Source organism: Bactrocera dorsalis, chromosome 2 (assembly GCF_023373825.1).
Source record: "Bactrocera dorsalis isolate Fly_Bdor chromosome 2, ASM2337382v1, whole genome shotgun sequence".
Lineage (NCBI taxonomy): Eukaryota > Metazoa > Arthropoda > Insecta > Diptera > Tephritidae > Bactrocera > Bactrocera dorsalis.
The window spans coordinates 51,338,640-51,359,838 of NC_064304.1; the positions used below are offsets into that span (position 1 = coordinate 51,338,640).

General features: G+C 33.7%; 1 long non-coding RNA gene across 1 annotated transcript; it reads right to left on the reverse strand.

Moving 5' to 3' along the window:
* Window positions 1-9,512: 9,512 nt before the first annotated feature.
* LOC125776445 (uncharacterized) lies at window positions 9,513-20,280 on the reverse strand. The gene is made up of 4 exons (XR_007421718.1): window positions 15,037-20,280; window positions 13,544-14,776; window positions 10,373-13,475; window positions 9,513-10,279 (listed from the first exon to the last, which is right to left on the reverse strand). It is a non-coding gene; the product is annotated as an uncharacterized LOC125776445 (long non-coding RNA).
* Between the last annotated feature and the right edge of the window lie 919 nt (window positions 20,281-21,199).

The following is a 21,199-nucleotide window of genomic DNA, read 5'->3' on the forward strand; positions in this document are numbered from 1 at the left end:
TTGCAAGGTGTAATCTCACATCCTGTTGCACATAGTCCCGGATATTTATTTGCTGCTTGTAACATACTTTTTTCACCGAAGTGATGAACAACGAATAATTAAACAACTGGGTTGAAGTTTGAATCGATAATCAGCCTTCCGTTTTATTTTGTGCTTTCTTAAATACTAATATTTTGCTTGCTTGCAATAACTTAAAAATAAATGCTTGCGTAAAAATTCTTAAGAAATGTTTCTTGTTTAACTGTTGCATTTTCGTTAGCGGAAATGCACTTGAATGAACAATAAATGCAAATTATTAAAATTCTTCGGAATTAATGGTACATTTTGTTGACTGTTGCATTTTCGTTGGCGAAAATGCACTTGTACAAAGAATTATTTGGAAAACTCAATAAATTAATATTCTTTATAACACCCCCACCGTTAGTTTGAGGCTCCGACGAAATTATATTATCTTTGCCGGATTGTTTATAGTAGTTTCATTTTTTAATTGTACATTTGGAATATATGTTTTTGTATTCTTAAAGAGGGATATAAAAATAATTAAGATACATATTGATATAATAATTGAGATATCTATACCAAAACTAAGTATTTTTGAGTTCTTATCTGTATATAGTATATTTTTCAGTGTTTCTTCGTATTCTATTTGCTTTAGATATAAAGATTCAATTTTTATGTCTGCTAGTGTTGTATTACTATTGTCTTTAATTTTTGTAATGATATTAGGTAGAATAAACTTGTCTTGTATTTTTATATTGACATTTGTAAAAGTCTTGTTTGACGCGTTTATTTCACAATTTTCGAATTTGATTAAGTAATTTCCTGAAATGTTTAATTTAGCTTTGTTGCAGTTATGGGATATTGTGCTGTTAAAATGTTTAAGAATTAGTACTCCAGGAATTATTTCGCTTATTTCTTGTGTATTTAATGTTTGCATTTTGCAATTAGCTTCTTCAAAGTTTAGTATTTTGTTTAAACAATCATAGTTAATTTTTATAAAATCATCTAAAAAAATTACTTTTATTTAATTGTAGCTTTGATTTTGGGGTTACTCTTGTCTTGGTATTTCTTCTTAGGTCTAACGTGAGCTTTATAATATTTATGTCCAGTTTCTGTTATCTGTAAGTGGTCATCATCTATTTTTTCAGCATTAATTTTCCTGTATTTTCTGTGATTTTTACCCCCTCTTATCTCTCTAATGTAATTTGGTCCGCCTTCTAATTCTATATCCTTCCGGTTTTCATTTAACTTCTGAATGTACTTTTCTTTCTTTGAATTTATAAGATCATGAATTTCTTTGTATCTATCTTCATGTACTTTGCCATTTACAAAATCAATCGGTTTGATGCCGGTCGTGCTATGTATTGTATTATTATAAAAACCTATTATTCTTATCATTTTATCTTCTATACTTTCGTCTTTGTTTTCTTTATCGTGCCTTAACAAGCGTATGTGCTCATTGATTGTGTTGTGTAGTCTCTCAATGTCGGCGTTAGACGTATGGTTACTATTGGAAGTATAGTGAATATCTATGTTCTCCTTTTTCAAAAATTCTTGCATCGGTATAGCTTTAAAGCCTAGTTCATTATCCACAACAATTTTATTTATTTTCCCATAAGTATTGATTATCAGCAAAAGTTTTGTTTTAAATTCTGTCCAACTCCTACCGTTTATTTGAAATGCTAGCGCGAACTTCGAAAATTTATCAATTGCTGTCATAAAAAGTTTCTTACCTAAAGTATAAAATACGTCTATATGTAATGTTTCCAGAGGTTTGGATGGAGTTTCTGTAATTTTGTAAGGGATCTTCGTGGGTTTCCTATCGTATTTTTCTAAGTTACAAATTTCACAGTTATTTATGAACTGAGTTATCCTTTGTTTTAATTTAGGATTGTAAATTCGCGTAATTAATTCTTTATATACTGCCTGAATTCCTCTATGGTTTTTGTCAAGATGTTCGTTTTTAATAATTTCAGTTAATCGATTTTCGTCTTCTATGTCTTCCGTCATGAGTGTAGATCTAAGTACTTTAAAATTTGGGTTATTTGAAAATAGTTCTTCGTAAACAGTTTTAAACATAATATAAAATTCGTCTTCGATAAAAATAGCATTCAGTTGTGTTGGATTAAAATGATTCTTTAGTATTGTAATTGCTGTTTCCCTGTCCATTTCCTTCATAGAAATTATTCTTCTTTTATTTTTAAAAACAGATTTATTTTTTATTCTTAATGATCCAGAGGTAGTTTTTATTATAACTACTTGATTTTTAAACATATTAATTGGTGAAGTAGTACTTTTTATCGTTCCCCTGTCGCATTCTAGTGTATTAATGCTGGGTTCAATTTCAATCCTTGACAAAGCGTCGGCATTACTATTCTTTGTTCCTTTCTTGTACCTAATATCATAATCGTATTCAGATAGTCTTAATCTCCACCTAACAAGTTTTGAATTTGGTTCCTTTATAGAAAAGAGCCATGTCAGTGGCTTGTGATCTGTCTCTATTATAAACTTACGACCAAAAAGGTATGGCCTAAAATATTTTGTAGCCCACACGATTGCCAATAATTCCTTCTCTATTGTGCTATAATTTGTTTCATGCGTATTAAGGGTGCGACTGGCGTAGCATATTGGATGATTATCTTGCGAAAGTACCGCTCCCAAAGCGTAATTACTCGCGTCCGTTGTCAATGTAAATGTTTTAGAAAAGTCTGGGTATGTTAATATTGGATCATGCGTTAGTAGGGTCTTGAGGGTGTTAAAACTTTTTTCGTAGTCCGAGTCATTTATATTTATCTGTGATTCTTTCTTTAAGCACCTAGTCATTGGTTTAGCTATAGCCGAGTAGTCCTTTATGAACTTCCTGTAGTAGCCTGTGAGCCCTAAGAATTGCTTGATCTGTTTTGCTGTTTTGGGTATTGGGAAGTTAACAACGCATTCTATCTTTTTAGGATTGGGCTTGACTCCTTCCGTTGTAATTATGTGCCCAAGGAACTCTGTTTCCTTTTTTAGAAATTCTGATTTATCTAACTGCACTTTTAAATTTGCCTCCTGTAATCTTGCGAATATAAGTCTAAGTGAGTTCATATGTTCCTGTAAGGATGTTGAAAATATGATTATATCGTCCAGGTATACTAGGCAGATTTTGTTGATATAATCTTGGAGTAGATTATTCATCAATCTCTGGAACGTTGCAGGGGCTGTTTTTAGTCCGAAAGGCATTCGCAGAAATTCATAGTGCCCTCCTTCGACACTAAATGCAGTTTTGTGGATGTCTTCTTCCTCTATCTCGATTTGGTGGAAACCCTTCGCCAGATCGAGTGTAGTGAAGTACTGGCTTCTTCCCAGTTTTTCAAGAATCTCGTCTATGTTCGGGATGGGAAACTTATCATCGATCGTTACTTCGTTCAGTTTACGATAGTCAAATACTAGTCTCTACTTTGGTTTCCCGCTGGCATCGGCCTTCTTTGGCACGATCCAAATTGGGGCTGAGTAGGGAGAATTGCTATTCCTAATTATCCCGTGTTTTAACATTTCTTGGATTTGATCTGTGACTTCTTCCTTATGTACGTACGGGTACCTATATGACTTAGAAAATATAGGTATGTTGTTTGTAGTTCTAATTCTATGTTTTATTGCTGAAGTAAATGAAAGTCCTTCATTTTCCTGGTAAAAAATATTACGATATTCTTTTATTATTTGCAACAATTGTGACCTTTCCTCGGGGTTCAAGTGCCCTATTCTACTTTGGTCAGCCAATGGTTTAGATTCTTTATTTTCGATTATGCTAAAATTTTCGTGATCTACTTTTTGCGTAGTCACCCGATTGGTTTCAGATAGTAAGTTTATCTTTGCTTCTTGATTTCTTACATTTAAAATTCCCTCTCTTACAATGTTTCCGCCGTTTTCTTCCTTATAATATACTAGGTCAGAGTCATCTGGTACTACTATCTTTCGTTCATTTAAGTTTTCGTTTTCGAAGTGCATAGGGAGTGTCTTGTTACCGATATTTATTTCGTTCTTTTTATAATCGATACAGGCATTTAGTGGTCTCAATATATCGTTACCTATTAGACCGTCAAAAAAGTTATGAAATTTTATTATATAAAATTCTATTGGTTTATTAGTTCCAATGTCGCTAAATTCTTCGAACTTTTTTGTCAACGTAAATTCGATGTTGGAGAGTTTTAATTAAAAGTGGGCTAGTTGGATGAATTCTTTTGGGGTCGCAGATACCCGGATTTAAAATGGAGTTTGTTGCGCCTGTGTCTATTATAAGTCTTATAAAACCTATCTTTGTTTTTATTATTATAAATGGTAATTTATTCTTGAGGCTGATTCCTGAAAATTTTCAGCCACTTCTATTTTTCCTATGTCCATAGGTTCCGGTTGGTTTCTGAAATTTGGTCTCTGGAAGGATGGGTTTATAGGACTGGGGTTTTGTGGGTTTGCTTGTTGGTATGGTTGGAATTGTTGGTAATTTCTTCCGTTATTTTGGGGCATTGGTTGGAAATTCCTTCTGTTGAATAGTTGTTGGGAATTCCCGTACTGTGTTCTATTCCTACTGTCTTGTATTGTGGATAGTTTCTATAGTCAGTATTCCTATTACTTGAATGAGTTTTTAATTCTGTGCTGTTGTTCACGTTATTGTTCCCTGTATGTGCGTACCCGGCTTGGAACAGTATGTCCATAGCATGTTCCAAGTCTTCTGGGTTCCTACAGAAAAGGATTGATTTCATTGGTTCAGGAAGTTTAAAGATATTGAGGGCAGTGCGTTTGTTGTTCATCGCACTCTCTCTAGTTGCTTCGGTTTCTCCTAAAATGGTTACTAATTTGTTATTTAACCTGTGTAACCTGGTTTTCATGTCGCTGTAAAAATCTAAAGTGTTTGTTCTAAAGGTCACGCTTCGTAATTCGTCAAAGAGTTCTTCGCAAGAACGTCTATCCCCGAAATTATTCTGTAGTATGTTTTTAATCTCTGCCCATGAGGTCGCGTGGCAGTTTATTTCTATTGCCTGTCTTGCTCTTCCTTTTAGTTTTGATTTTATTATGTCCGAAAAAACTAGTTGGGACAGTTCGTCATATGTTTGTAGGTGTGGGTGTATTCGGTTAATAAGTGTGGTGAATGTCTGTAGGTCTCTTGAGTCGCCACAGAATTCAGGTAAGTTATTAAGATATTTTAAAGGGTTTATAGTAAGAATGTTTTGAACTGGTACTGCCATTTTATTTCCCTTTTTTTCTCTTGTTTTCCAGACGTATATAGTAATTTTTCTTTCAATTTCTTACTCTATGCTAATTTTTTCAGTTACATACATTTAATAATAATAATTATTATATATAATATAGTTAATCGGATTCTCACTTTCTGATGTTGTTGTTGAATATTATATTGCTGTCTGTCTGGCTCTGTGTTGAAGTTGATCTGGATGTGTTTCCAAGGATGGAAAAAATATTGTCACTATGTTGTGTTTAAAGTTGATTAGGATGTGCAGTTGGTTTCTGGTGTTGTTGTTGAATATTATATTGCTGTCTGTCTGGCTCTGTGTTGGGTTTGAAGTTGATCTGGATGTGTTTCCAAGGATGGAAAAAAATTTGTCACTATGTTGTGTTTAAAGTTGATTAGGATGTGCAGTTGGCTGATGAGTTGTTAATATGGGTATATCTTTATATTTCGGTTGTTGTCTGAAATTATCGTCGATAAGAGTAAATCTTTTTTACCCTTTTCTTCACCCCCTTTTTGTATTATTTTCGAAAAATTTGTACGTTTTAAAGGATTCGTTCTTCAATCTTATGAAGTTCAAATGTCACTTTCACTAAACGTTTTCGCAAAAATATTTTGTGTTTTAAAGGATTCGTTCTTCAATCTTATGAAGTTCAAATGTCACTTTCACTAAACGTTTTCGCAAAAATATTTTGTATGTTTTAAAGGATTCGTTGTTCTTATTTTTTTCTACCCGTTACGAATATAGAAATATTCAATATCCTTTCTTATGTAACTTGATTTTAAATTTTTACACACAAGGATACACGGGTATCCTACCGACTGCGCCACTTTTTTCACCGAAGTGATGAACAACGAATAATTAAACAACTGGGTTGAAGTTTGAATCGATAATCAGCCTTCCGTTTTATTTTGTGCTTTCTTAAATACTAATATTTTGCTTGCTTGCAATAACTTAAAAATAAATGCTTGCGTAAAAATTCTTAAGAAATGTTTCTTGTTTAACTGTTGCATTTTCGTTAGCGGAAATGCACTTGAATGAACAATAAATGCAAATTATTAAAATTCTTCGGAATTAATGGTACATTTTGTTGACTGTTGCATTTTCGTTGGCGAAAATGCACTTGTACAAAGAATTATTTGGAAAACTCAATAAATTAATATTCTTTATAACATAACATCTGGTATATAAATATATGGACATAGAGTTATTTCTTGACGCTCTGATAGGACTGGTATTGAAAGTGCGTATACCCACTAAATGCCATTAACCGGAGATATATGGTGTGATATGCTAAAATGAAAATTAAGTTTCGTGACTTTAATTCGACAAAGACGATTACAGTAAAGAATAAAGGGACTTTTATGATTAAAAGGTTTTTTAAAATCGAAAGTAACACGAAAGTTATATGAACGAAAATTTGTGCCTTTAAAATCTGAAACCATTTACTTACGAATAGTCGAAACGGGACTGTATCTTTTCAAGGCCCCTTGAACATCAGTGTCTACGGCTATTTTTATACGGAAAGTATTGCCAAATCCGTGAGATATCGTAATGATGATAATGATTTGCATTGGTGGGAAAAAGCTACTGACATTGAGTAAATATTTTCCTTCGTAATTCTTATTGTAAAGTTGACAATATATTTGATAATTGTTAATTATATCTAACGTTTTAGATATTTGTTTTGAATTGTAAAGTATAGATATTCTTAAACCAAGAAAATACGTCTGTGCCTTCAACAAATGACACACAACATCCATAAATTTTATGGTAGTAGTCGAAATCACTCGGACTTTGGCCGTTGCCGCTTTTAGCACGGGCCGTGGAAGTCGGTGACGGTGGCGATTGACGACGTTGAATGGTTTTCATTTCACATGGCGTCCAGTGTGGTTGGTCCTCCCGCGTTTCAACAGTATTGTATTGCAGCAGTGCATTGGCGTTCCGTTCAGGGATTCAATGGCAAGTGCATTCGCCCAGGGTAAATGCAGTCGTACGCCGATTGTTTTCCTTTTCTGAGTTTCGCGTTGTTGCTATATGCCTATCTGTAAGCATAGCTTTTGAGAGAGCCGTATGGTTGAAATAGGTTGAGGGAGATATAACTGCAAATGTTGCTCGGCGGAAAGACGCAAATGTTTGCATGGCATGGGTTCGGTTTTTTTGCGCGATGTACACAAATGCAGCCATGATTTATGACCTGAAACAATATTGAGCGTGCGAAAATTTATGGAGTGCGCTTCACTGTGCAAGAAAAACAACAAAATATCAGTGCGTTGATATTCTTACCCTTTTTATATTTGCATTATTTTGTCAATTGTTGATGCTTGCATATATCTACACACATATACATTCATATTGTTTGTGAAAAATATTTTACAAAAGCTTTATATAATTTGAAATAAATATTTGTCACATTTGTGTTTGAAATATACATAGGTCGTACGAAAACACACACGAACCTGTCTCTAATTTTCTTAAAACCTTTGAATTCTCTAAATCTAACCGAGGTTGAAACACGAACTTCTACAATAAAGTCAGTATTCGCTGGTAGATGAACTAATAAAAAGATTAGAATCAAAGATATCCGCTTAGTTGTAAATCGGTAGGTTTCCATTTATTATAATTCGGGACTGTTCAGCTAATAATTAACTTATAAAACTCATTATTGTATTCCGTTCAGATTCACTTTTTTATTATATTTAAATTTAAAAATAGGTATGTATACAAGATTTATTTAAATAAACAACCAAGCAATGCTAATTTCTGGAGAGTTTATATTGATTATAAATACGAAAGCAGACATTATGTATTTATTTATTCTTGCTTATTTTGTTATTACAACTTTTTTGGCTTTTTATTTTTTCTCTATCCCTCTTTGTTCCAATATTAAAGATATTTCACTATCGGCTTGAATTTTTCTTTATTCAACGGAGTTTACTTCTTTCGGTGTGCCAATGATCACTGGCATGAAATTTCCTGTGCACTCAGTTTCATACACAAATTTTTTAAATAATTTACACTTAATGCAAAGTTAATTAAGTCAGCAATTTATGTGCTATTTGTGATACTCGTGTCAATAAATACACAAATATTTAGTGATATGGGTACGGTAAATAAAACGAAAGCGAGTGTCAACTACGAGCATACACGAATCACGAAGGGGAAATGGAGATTGTGTTTTCCATTCTTTAGAGAAGACAACCTATCTTTATTTATGTGCATATAATGCAACGATACTACATAGTCTACCAATCTCCCAGCCCATTTGGCGGCACCAAGCGGCACGTACGATTAGCAATCGAAGTGTTCAAAGAACTCCTAAGCAATTCAGAAGCGCCAACTAACCAATAAAATAAAGAACAAAGCGGCAATGTCGAATAAGTGGATACCAAGTCAATATATCGCTATATCGCTTATGGACACCACACACTTAGGGGAAGGTAAAGTGTTGCGTGCTCTTGCTGACGTCTCTCCGGCTGCGGCAACTGTGTCGACTGTCGATGCAACTTTCAATGACGATGATCGAATTTAACGATTTGTTTTGATATTTTTACGATTATGGCATCGTTTACACAACATAAATAGAACATAAAACTCATATAACATGACTGCAGGGTGCAAAACGTTCAGGATGGTATTGGCGCAAAACAAGTTGAGTAGAGAGCAGATTTCGGAATTTAACGCCGCTGTCAATTGCCATGCTAGAGTGAGACGCGCGAGCGACTCCAATTCAATTAATTATTAATATGTGGCGTATCCAAAGTTTATTGCTGTGAGTTTAAGAGTAGGACCATTTGTGCGCACTTTAATGAAGTGTAATTGAAAGATTTTCCAAATATTGCTTAAATTTATGGCTCTTTTCTAAAGGACACTCTCGAACTAAGCACTTATACACAATATTGTTGCTTTTCATACAACTGTTGACCAGCAACTATTTCCTTGCTTCTGTTTCGTGGTTGTACGCGCATTCGAAATGTTTTATCACTTTATCAAATAGATTTTCATGAGCCCAGTGTTGCTGGCCGCCTGCGGACTATTAAGCACGTTGTTGAATTGGATATTATTGTTGTTAGTAGCTCCAACAAGGGGACGGTGCTCATTTGTTCTAATTATTTTCAATATAACTATTGCCTCAATGGACAATTTACCCCTGAAATTTGGTAAATACTTATGCATGCTTACGATCGAATCGCTGACAGATTGGCTGGCAAATGGTCAATACAAAATATTAATTGTTCCGGATATGTGACAAATGACTAAATTTTTTACACAAAATTTTGCTGTAACGCAAACTTATCTGTATTATTAAATGTATTATATTTTTTGTAATGTACAAATTGCTACCAGGAAATTTAATCGACTATGCGTGCGTTGTTTAGCTACTTGCCCGTCGCTCCTCTATGCTGCAGGCGAAAGTTTGCCTGACCGTCGACGCCGCTGAGGCGGTCTTTATTCTCGCCACTGGCGCCCGCCGCTTTTTCTTCTAAATAATCATAAATTATGACGCTTCATGCATATGAAAAATACTTCCAAAACTTTTTTTGACAACCATTCTGAAAATATGCAGTATAGTTATATTCATATGTGCTTCTATATTTTTACAAAAAAGTCGGCATGAGACTAATATTATTTTAGGTATTCCGATTGTTTATTCTTTTTTATTAGGTCACATGCCGAATTTGCCTGTTCTTGCATGCCTCCACATGCATATGTACTGCCGTTTATATAGCCATGTGTCGCAATATGCTGCTTCACTGCTGAATCCAGCTGAGTTTTGAGTTTTGCATGTCACTTCAAAGTCCTCTATATAATTTGCTTTCTCTGTATTTTACTTCGTCGTCGGAATTGTTGGTGGTGAACAAAAGATCCTTTTTTATGATTTATTACTAGCAATTTTGTGTAAAAAATCCATTCGGACGACCTCTTAGAACTATTTTTTTTTTCATTTGCATGCATATGTTAGATGGAAATGGCATTGCAGTTGTATGCATTTTTAAATCTCCTTTTATTCTAGTTTGAGGCTTAAAAAACCTGGCGAAATAATCAATTCCTTTTTTAACCTTGAAATAGATCAATTATAAATAAATAAAGTTTAAAAGTATATTACCCATTTGTGAACAGTGTCAATATACATATGTATGTCAATCAATTACCGTGAATCTTATGCGCTGTGAAGTATGTATAGTATTTATACCATAAATCAGATTGCTGGATCACGACATTCTACTTGTTCATATACAAAGTTTTTTCCTACATATGTGTGATAGCACATACAAACAAGGCTTACGTCTATAAGCCGGAAATTATTTGTATTTATCCCAACAATTATAAAATTGTAGTCTGAAAATTTAAAAATATAAATTTTCATTTTCTTTGTTACTAATACATCGGGCTATTAGTTTTGTGGTATAATTTGAAAATGCAAGTTTGATAAAGCTGCAGAACTTAAGACTTACTTACTAGAGAAGGTAAATTCTCAGTCAATAGTGTATTTTCGTTTAACTTTTTAATTTGCAAAAAAGTGGTACTTTTTTCATTTGTTGGGAGTGAGTTAGCACCCATTTACTGTGCAAATTGTTCTTGTTGGGAATAAGTCACTAAACATAAGTATTATTTACTTCAGTTTGTTATTATTTTATATTCAGTAAAGCCTTCAAAGGAAAGCATTCTATCCATCTCGGGGTAAAATCTAATGTCTCCGGTGTAATTAGTTATTGATTTTTCGCGATATTTCGTAGTTTGTGACAATATCATTATATGGGGAGTGGGCGGGGTTATCATCCTTTTTACAGTGTGGGTAGAAGTGCTCTGGAATATGCTACGAGTATACATTAAACTTTAAGGACACTTGCTGATGCGATCCTCTGCACCAAATTACAGTTCTACAAAGTACCATTAAAAATCCTGATCTTTTACATACCCTATATATAGTATATATCGAATAGTTTTGTATGATGAAAAAAACTATTAAAATCTATTGCAATATGTTGAAAAAATATTAAAAGGCTGAAGCCTAACTTGAAGATGGCTACCTAACAAAATTATATAAATATGATCTTCAAAAATAAAAGAACAGCAAGTTTTGAGTACCAAAAATCTTCTGTCTTTACAAGCATTTTTAGATGAAAAAAAAACTGCAATAACACAACCTAAATATTTACATCTTTAGTTTGGTGTCTGGTCATGACGTGCCCTCTTAAGTGAAGCCTTCTGATTATCAAATTTTAAACACAGTGTCGCTCCATTACTCATCTCCGCACGTTTGTGCCATGATGTTCGTTCTCATAAATTAAGCCCTGCTGAAAGGATAAAATATACTGCTAGTTTTAGTGTTGTAATTAAGTACTCGTAGTTTTGTAAGAAAAACTGGAATGGCAATTCTGATTGTTTCTGCAGTAAAAGTGTTTGGCTCTAAAAATTAAATTTCCAACAACAGTCAGTTTTGGTTACCAAATACATAAAGTTAAGGTTAATTTTCCATTACCTTTTCATAGTTTCTTTTTTAACAATAGATGAGTTTCAGAAACTTGCAAAATTAGGGAAATTTTACCTCCCTTGGAACAGGAGAACCTAAAAATTTCGCTTGTTGCTAAAAAAATATTCTCTGCAATAAAAAAATGAAAATACAACAGTGACACTCTTCTCACCAAATACACTATGGAAATCACAACAAGATACTATCATAAATTGCATTATATGACCTCTCTAAAATTATTTAACCCTTTTCCGGGCGACTCACAGCAGAAGTACTAAATTCTGAATTGAGAAAGAGTCAAAGTCTTGAGTACAGTATAAGACATATATGCCCGCAGAGATATCGAATTAATGGGGCGTTCGATAGTCGCAAGCGGCATCGTGTCTATATGTTTTTCGTAGTTCGTGGTGTCACCTAGTGTCTGTTGTTTCTCGCACAAACTCAACAACAGTATTTCAAAGTCAGTGAAAGTACGATTAATCGAAAACGTTGCCAGTGCCGTATGAGAAGTCGACAAATTCTTCAAGAACTTATTTCCAAAACGTATGACTGTATTAGCAAAGATACTTGGTGAAAAAATTGTCCAGTTGTGTGAAACAAGATGGGTAGAGAGGCACGATGCTGTCCTTCAATTTGTTGGGAAGTTACCGTTGATCTGTCAAAAATTAGTAAGTGGAAGAACAGAGAAACAGCTGGCAAAGCAACAAGCCTCATATCGGCTTTGTGCAAGTTCGAATTTATCGTCGGGCTCTTCTGTCTCAGCGACATTCTATCGCTCACCCATTCGCTCAGCGTAGTTCTTCAAAAGGAAGCAATTGATTTGGCGAAGGCATCAAAAATGATTGGGACGTTGCTTGCCACGTTGGAAAAAAAGAGGGAAAAAGTTGATGAAATATTCCGACTGATTTATTCAGGAGCTAAGAAAATGGCGGAAAAACTCGATGTTGACGAAGCGAAACCGATAACATGTAGTCGACAAACGAAACGCGAAAATTACGACTAGAAAACTTGCGAAGATTACTACAGGGTCTTTGTCTACATACCTCTGCTGGGTATCAGCAAAGAAGATTTGAAAGCTCGTTTTTCACAAGAAGTTTTGGATGGTTACCACCGCTTACGCGATTATAGTCGAGTTAACAACAGCGCGTCAGTCGTTTCTCTTTTCGCTACGTGGCGCCAATTGGATATTCCAAGCGAAGCCAGGTCCTTCTCCCCTTGGTCCTTCCAACGGAGTGGAGATCTTCCTCTTCCTCTGCTTCCCCCGGCGGGTACTGCGTCGAATACTTTCAGAGCTGGAGTGTTTTCGTCCATCCGGACAACATGAGCTTGCCAGCGTAGCCGCTGTCTTTTAATTCGCCGAACTATGTCAATGTCGTCGTATATCTCATACAGCTCATCGTTCCATCGAATTTTCGCCGTGGCCAACGAGCAAAGGACCATAAATCTCTCGTAGAACTTTTCTCTCGAAAACTCGCAACGTCGACTCATACGTTGTTGACATCGTCCAAGCCTCTGCATCATATAGCAGGACGGGAATTATGAGCGACTTATAGAGTTTGATATCAATATCATCGGCATACGCCAGCAGTTGTACACTTTTATAGAACATGGTGCCTTCTCTATTTAGTTCTGCAGCTCTAACTATTTTCTCCAGAAGCAGGTTGAAAAAGTCGCACGAAAGTCGCCTTGTCTGAAAATCGTTTGGTATCGAACGGCTCGGAGAGGTCCTTCCCGATTCTGACGGAATCTGATAATCGGATGATGAAAAAAGCGTACAAAAACTGAAATTCAAAGGTGAAATAAGTTACTGGCAGCAGCAACAAAAAATTGAAGGCAGCGTAATTCCAACCTCTGCACTGGAAACATTAAAAAAATGTGATGTCGACATATTCCCAACAATCCACACCTATCTCCAAGTATTCTGTACACTTCCCGTAACAAACGCGAGCTCTGAACGTTCGTTCTCTTATCTTCGTCGCATCGAAACATGGCTTAGGACGACCATGCTTCAAGAAAGACTAGTTGGAAGCGTTGCTTCATACGCATCATGACATCGAAATCACCGCCGAAGAAGTCATCGAAAGATTCGCAAAACTTGGCAGTCATCGTTTTGCGTTATGAAACACGCAATGTAAAAGGATTGAATTTTTAATAAAATCAGCCACTATGTAAAGCATGCATATGGTTGACTTTTCGATTATAACCGCTTTGTTTACCTAAAAATTGAAATTGATAATTTTTGTTTCATAATTTGTACTGTATTTCTCTCGCAATAATAAGTTTGAAACCAAAATCGAAGGATAAATTCAATTTAGCTCCCCCCCCCCCAAGAATCGTCTCTGGATCCGCCACTGAATCCGCGTGACTGTCTGTCCGTCCGTCTATCCACCCGTGAAAGCTGTAACTTAAAAGCAAATTGAGATATCTCTATGAAACTTGGTATGCGGATTAATTAATACAAAAACAAGATTAGATTTAGATTTTTTTATGATTTATTTTTAATAATCTTTATATATAAAAAGTACGTGTCACGTTGTTTGTCCGCGATGGACTCTTAAACTACTGAACCTATTTTACCAAAATTTAGCACACTGTGTCCTGTTCGAACCAACTTAGAAAATGCGATAGTTAAAAAGCTCTTAAATAAAGAATACAGTGAAAGCTCACTTAAATGGACGTCCTATTAACCATGCACATTGTTGATGTTCATTAAATACAATCTATTAAGCGGACAACTCTCTTAACTGGACAGAAACGCTTTAAATTCGTTATTTTTTTTAGTGAAATTTATTTGTAAGAGCATATTCAAAATTAAAGCGCAAGTATTTACAATGCCTTGGATTCTTATACGACAAAAACGTTTTCGCCTATATTAGTAAATAAAATTTTCAAAGTAATAAATAGTAATAAAATGTATATGTTATGTTTTAAATTTCTTTTAATGCATCAACATTAAAGCTAATATACTTACATGTTTACAAAATAATTTTACCGAATTGAAAGTGAGAGAAGGAAACTATCGTTAGTTAATTGTACGTCAGTAAATATGCGCATGTGCAGTATTCTACAAGAGGCTGTGACTCTGCAAGAGTTAGTTGAAAATTGATATTTCATTTGTTTACATTCTATATCGAATATTTTGGCAAGTTTTGCATAAAGTTCATATTCTTAATGTTTTTAATACATTATATTCACTTTATAAATTTTTATTAAACAGAGCTATTAAATATTAAACAGAATTTTAAGAAATAAAAATCCAAAATCTAAAAGTTTTGACCAAGAAAGTATGAGGTTTTCAATTTCTCAAATGAAAATGCTTCTGTTAAATCGTATGCCACTTACAATTCATGCTTTGAGTATCAAATTTACATGTTGAAAAGTTTCATCTGGTTTCATCAGTTGAAAATCGTCAGCAGCAAAGGTGATTTTTGATGATCCATTTGAGAAATATTTCAAAAATTTCTCTCGCAATGTCACAAAATAGATAGAATTAAGGCATGACTTTAACTAATTGTGAGTTGCAATGTGATGGTCACTGAAAAGCACAACTTTAAAGACGATTCAATTCCAGTTCTTATGAATCTGAAATAATTAACTGTTAAATTACATACATATATGTACATCGTAAAAGATCTAAGTGGTTGTAATAGGTTCAACATAGAATAACTATGTATTAAATCGAATCGTAACTTCGCCTATGTCTATTTTTCGAACCTATCAAATGAGTTTATGGTTTTCACATAATATTTAAGCATACAAAACTATTATAATCTAAGCAACACGTTGCGAAAGTATAAACAAACAAACAACAGTTCAAAAGTATGTGGTTCCCGATAGTATACAAACAAGAACTGAGTTTTACAAATAAACACAACATGTTTTTCACAGCAATGAACTTCTTAGACTCCACGAGGAAATACGCAATCAGTAGTGGGTGCAATAAGTTAAGGGGCGCATAGAGTGTTGGCCCCCCTCGGATAAACAAACGCCACTGAAAGTCTCTAAAAATATCATGTTTTAGCACCGTAACACCGGCAGCAGTTACGCCAACTAAACAGCACCATGAAGAAGAGCAACGTAATGAAAACACCGTCAGCAGAACATCTAAAAACTACATACTACAACAACTGAGCCTCTGCGTAGATACGACTATGTGACTTCCACTTCACAAAGAAGCAGTGGGATACCCGTGATTTTGTGTGGTGATCCCGCTGGTATTTAGACTTTTACTGGTGTTGTTACCATCCAAGGACAATTGTATGTTAGTACTTACAGCATACTGCGAAATTTATAATTCTCGATTAACTAACTGTGTGAGTAATAACTCCATTACAAGCACACTGCAGGAAAGTTCATAGCAGATTTAAAAATTTAAAATAAAACGTTTACCAACTTAAGTATTTAGTAAGCAACAATGAAATCTTGTATTCGATCAATTTAACGCAAGACAATCGAACCCACAAAACCGAATGTTGAGAAATATACTCCCACACACAATGCAAGTTGGTTAAATTTAAAAAAAATTATTTCAATTAGTTCAAAACATTTCTTAATCTTGGTCTACACTAGGCATGGCTCATAGCTTACTATAAATGCAGAAACAAAATAACTATTGCTCTGAAAAATTGAATACTTAATGCGATGCCAAAGAATAATATAAATATTTTATTAATTTTTTCACATAAAATTAATCGTCATATATATATTGTTATATACACATATTAATATGATGTTGAAACTTCAATCACTATAAAGTGTTACAACTAAGGCAAAATTAAAACCAAAAACTACAACTTGGAGCAACGATCCTCAGTAAGGCCAAATTCTGTTTGAAAAATTTTAAAAAATGGGCGTACATTAACTAAAATATCTAACAAGCCACTACAGTTACATCAACCACATTTTCTGAGGCAAGCTCTCCGTTAGCTGGATGGTATTTTCAATTTAAGATGTCAGTTGAAAATTGAAATGTCGGTCAGTATATGAGATATATTACTTCAAAGAAAATATTTTCATGGTAATTGAATAATATAATAAGGTACCAAATATGATTGCAATTGATTCAAGATTTCTCTAAGGGTGAATGCTAAATTATTTCGACATATTTAACTTGAGTAAAAATTAAAATGTCATAATGAAATTTTGTACACATGCTCCTTAACAAAGAAAGTTCCTAGATGAGCATAAAGTCTATCCATATAAACTTCACTAACAAAAGTGTTACGTACATCCCCTTAAATATTTGAAATGAAGTAATGCCGTACTCTACCTTGGTGAAATATCTTGGTATGACGTTGGATGCAAAGTTGAATTACAATATATGTATATACAAAAAAAACGTTTCAGAACTAAAACTAAAATATCACAAAATAAATTGGTTGATCGGCAAGAAATCACCCTTAACAACATCAATTAAAATCCTAGTATACAATCAAACTTTGAAAAATATTTGGACATATGGAATTCAACTATGGGGATGCGCTGCCCCGTTATAAATCGAAGCGTTGCAAAAATTCCAAAACAAAGTTCTGCGAAAAATGGTTAATGCCCAGTGGTACATACGCAATTCGGATCGCGATCTTCATTTAAAAACGGTTCGGGAAGTTATTCGCGAAACAGCAAAAATATTATAAAATCATGAAGCCCGACAACTAGGAGATACGAGAAATAGCAAACTGAAAAAAAACAACGTTACATGATCTATTAAGAATCTTAGAAAATAATAAGTATCATTTTATTTAGTTATTAAATTTAGTTTAAAAAAGAAAATATTATTACAGTTTTATTGTTCTAATTCATAAATTGAGAAAAACATTGCTTGTTAGTTTACATTTATCACTAGTTGCAATTTCAATGAAACGTATCATTAATTATGTTTCAACAATAAAAAAAAAATTAATTGAAACTTCCCTACGTACTCCGATAAAAAAAAAACAATTCTAAAGATAAGCTAAAAATTTGAAGTCAATGGTATAAAAGTCAAAATTATTTGTTAAACGTATAAACTCATTAGAAAAATGTTTCCTTGACACAAATCAACTTAAAACTTTTGTATGACTATAAATATAATAGTTTCAGCGAAATCTACAGCAGCCATACCCTTTAACCATAAAAATATGTTTTTATTTGTGAAGCAATTTCGAACATTGCGTTAAGGATAAGTGTGAAATTTTATTTTAGAAAGGAAAAGTTTAATTTTCTTATATTCAAATGAAAGAAGTTGAGGAATTAAACTCAAATCCCTTACGGTGCCCTATTCAAAAAAATTACTGGAACTATTTATTTATTTATGTTGTTAAAATATAGAAATGAAATGAAAATATTGAATTAAAGCACCATTCACTATTGCTTTAAAATGTTTCTATAAGGGGCCGATATAAAGTGTGAACAGCAAGACAAATTACAAACTAAAATTTTACTTAAATTTTTATCCTATCAGTAAAGACTTTTTATAGAATTTTATCATTCTATCGACATTCAGGATTTTTTCAAGCACCTCGAAAACCAAAATTAAAGAGCAGAGAGTACACATATAAGTTTTGGGAGTGCTTAACACTCCTTTGAATAAATGTATTTCCTTTTCTTGGTTTTTTATCCAAAACGATTGATAATAGTACTTTTGCGTTTGAGGCAGGGTCTATGAATCCTGGCCCATATTGTATTTGGAAATATATTTAATCCTTTTTAAACAGCTCTTGTTTAGCTTCTCTTAGACTGAGCGGTGCTTTCTTCTCAAACAAAGAGAACAATAACTTTGTCTACATTTTTAGATGTGACGTAATTTCTTTTTTCCCCTGGTTTGTCATATACGTATCCAGCTTCTCCATAGTATTCTCTTCGCAAATATCAACTCGTATTGATATACTTAGTTCATTTAGGACCCTTAGGATGTTTCATTAGAAGAAGATCAACCAAATTGTTAGAGTCAGTCCAAAAAAATAAAATTGTTTTGCATGAAATCATCGCATAAAGGAAAAACGGAAATGGGATTAATTTTGCCGCCGGAAAATAGTTTATTTCAGCGATATATCTACATAAATGTGTGTATTTCCAGAACTTGATATGAATTAATCGATTATGAATATGTACTGCAGTATGTAATGATGCACCAGAAGAACCATTCCCGTCTTTGTAAGTATACAGTACAAGCCCCAAAATGTTAATAAACCATGGTAGCTTGGAAGACAAGAGACCGAATAAATGTCTTCACTCTATGAGTTGAGTGTTTGCATTAAATTCTATAACCAGACTTCCCATGCATATCAGCGATTTGAAGTTCTGTTTATATTACAAATCAGAAACTGTTTCGAAATGAAGAATTGGTTAATTAATTATTATATCTTGCATATCCTCAATTTCTAAAAATAAAACACTCTTTTAAATGTTACCAAGAAAGGACTTTCGATATTTCGTTTATAATTGTTAATTGGATTGAGTAGTCAGTATATACCAAATACGAGGAGTAAGACACCTGTTTATTTTGCTGTTCCATTTTGTACCCAAAAAACGACATGGTAAATATATTTGAGTTATCGTTATTTAATTACAACGCAGATCATAAAACAGAATTTGTAGACCCTGATTCCATTCTCCAAAGGAAAAATATAATATTATATCTTATAAAAGAGTAACAATTGGATAGAAAATTTGTACTCTTGCACAATTCACTAAAAACTGTTTGTTAATAACTAAGGAAAAACTCTTTATTATATTAGAAAGGTTTTTCTATTCTATTTTTAAGTTTTGTTATGTTTTTCACAAAATATAATACAAAGATTTATCGCATTTATTCTATACACATACATACATATATCGAATATTGACTTACCAGTATTTAAAATTTCTTTTTCATTAAAATTATTTCAATAAAATTAAAATATATCACGCAATCTATACCTCAACCGCTTATTTTGCACAATCTTTCCATAGTCGCAATGAGTTGTTCAGAAAAAAAGCTGTAAAGATGGTTTTAAAATTTTCAGTTATGTATACATATATATCAGGGTAAATTCTGTATTATTTTGATCAGAATCGCGGAAGTTACATCGAGAAGAGCTGACTTTTAATTAAAACGGCTACTATTCCTTTCGATTTCGCATATTTTAAATAGTTTTTTTCTGCAAAAGGCCACGATGGCTTTCAGGAGTCTCCGCTCTATCTGCAATATTTCGAAAATTTTTGTTTTTAACTATTAAGAAATACTTCCTTAATGACACAGTATTTCACATTAATACCAGTGCCGTCGGATAATCTCTACAAATGGTAAGAAAATTGTATTAGTCAATCGTTGTAGATTTTTCCTAGACCAAGAAAAACTGAGTTTTTTATTTATTGCACTCAAATACTGTGCATTCTCTTGCCACAACTATAATTATATGGTGGGGCTTATTAAATGCATATAATTAAGAAAATGTGTTCACGTTTCTGACAATTCGTCTGTCATTGAGGAGCAGATTGTTCGCTACGTGAAAAACAGTACACCGAGCGGAATTGCATCCATAATGAGCTCATTGCCAGGTTAAAATTACTTTTATTTGAAAATTATAGCATCTACAAAAGCGCGCCAAAATTGTAAAACCACGGTGGACAATCCCCAACTAAATGTTGATTTTGTCTGTGACCGTGTTGCACACATGGCGTAACTCTCTCACTATTCTAGACGGCACGAAGAGTTTCGGCCATGTTTATTTATGATGTAAACAAACCATTAAAAGGAGAAATATGAGTTGCGCAGCACTAGGCAATCAACAGCACAGAAAATGTATTTTACCCCTAACAGCGACAGCACCAAAGGCAGAGCTAGCCGACGTTTGCGTAGTTCTGCAGCAGCGCACTCTGCGCAGTCTTCAAATGCCATTTTTGTAACTTAATGACCAGTCGCTATCTCATTTCTTCATTCACACTTTAACAGTCGGCTATGCTCCTCACACGATGGTTTATGGACATTGAGAGTGCTTTATTGCCCTCTGCAGCAACTGAGAATGAAAATTCCTTTCGAACAGACCGTGAGAACAACTACACTCGCTCTCTATCAACAAAGAAGCATAAGAGGGTTTGTTAAAATGAGAAACGTGAGTTCGCACGGCAAATTGACGGCGTTGCTCTTAACACAATTCAGCAGCTGTTTACACTTTACCCATCCATACGTATGTTGACTCAGAGTATTTATGTCCTCAGTACTTGGAACGACGACTGAGAAAGAGAGCAATTAAGTCTCCGCCTATTTTTTCTTTATAAACAGTGTTGGTAAATTTATGAGTAAAGAATATTACTCGTTGGTACGTATCTTAAAAACATGTTATTAAATAATTCAGAAAGCAGTATTTATTTGATTTGTTTATGTTCAATTTATTTTAACTTTATTAAACAATTATATTTTAACACGTGTGAAAAGTGAGTCTGCGCTGATGGCTCTCCTATGTATATGTATCTTAGTGGACACTTTGTTTTCGATCCAGACAGTCTAAAAGTTCAACAAATTGGCGATAACAAGGACCTCAACATC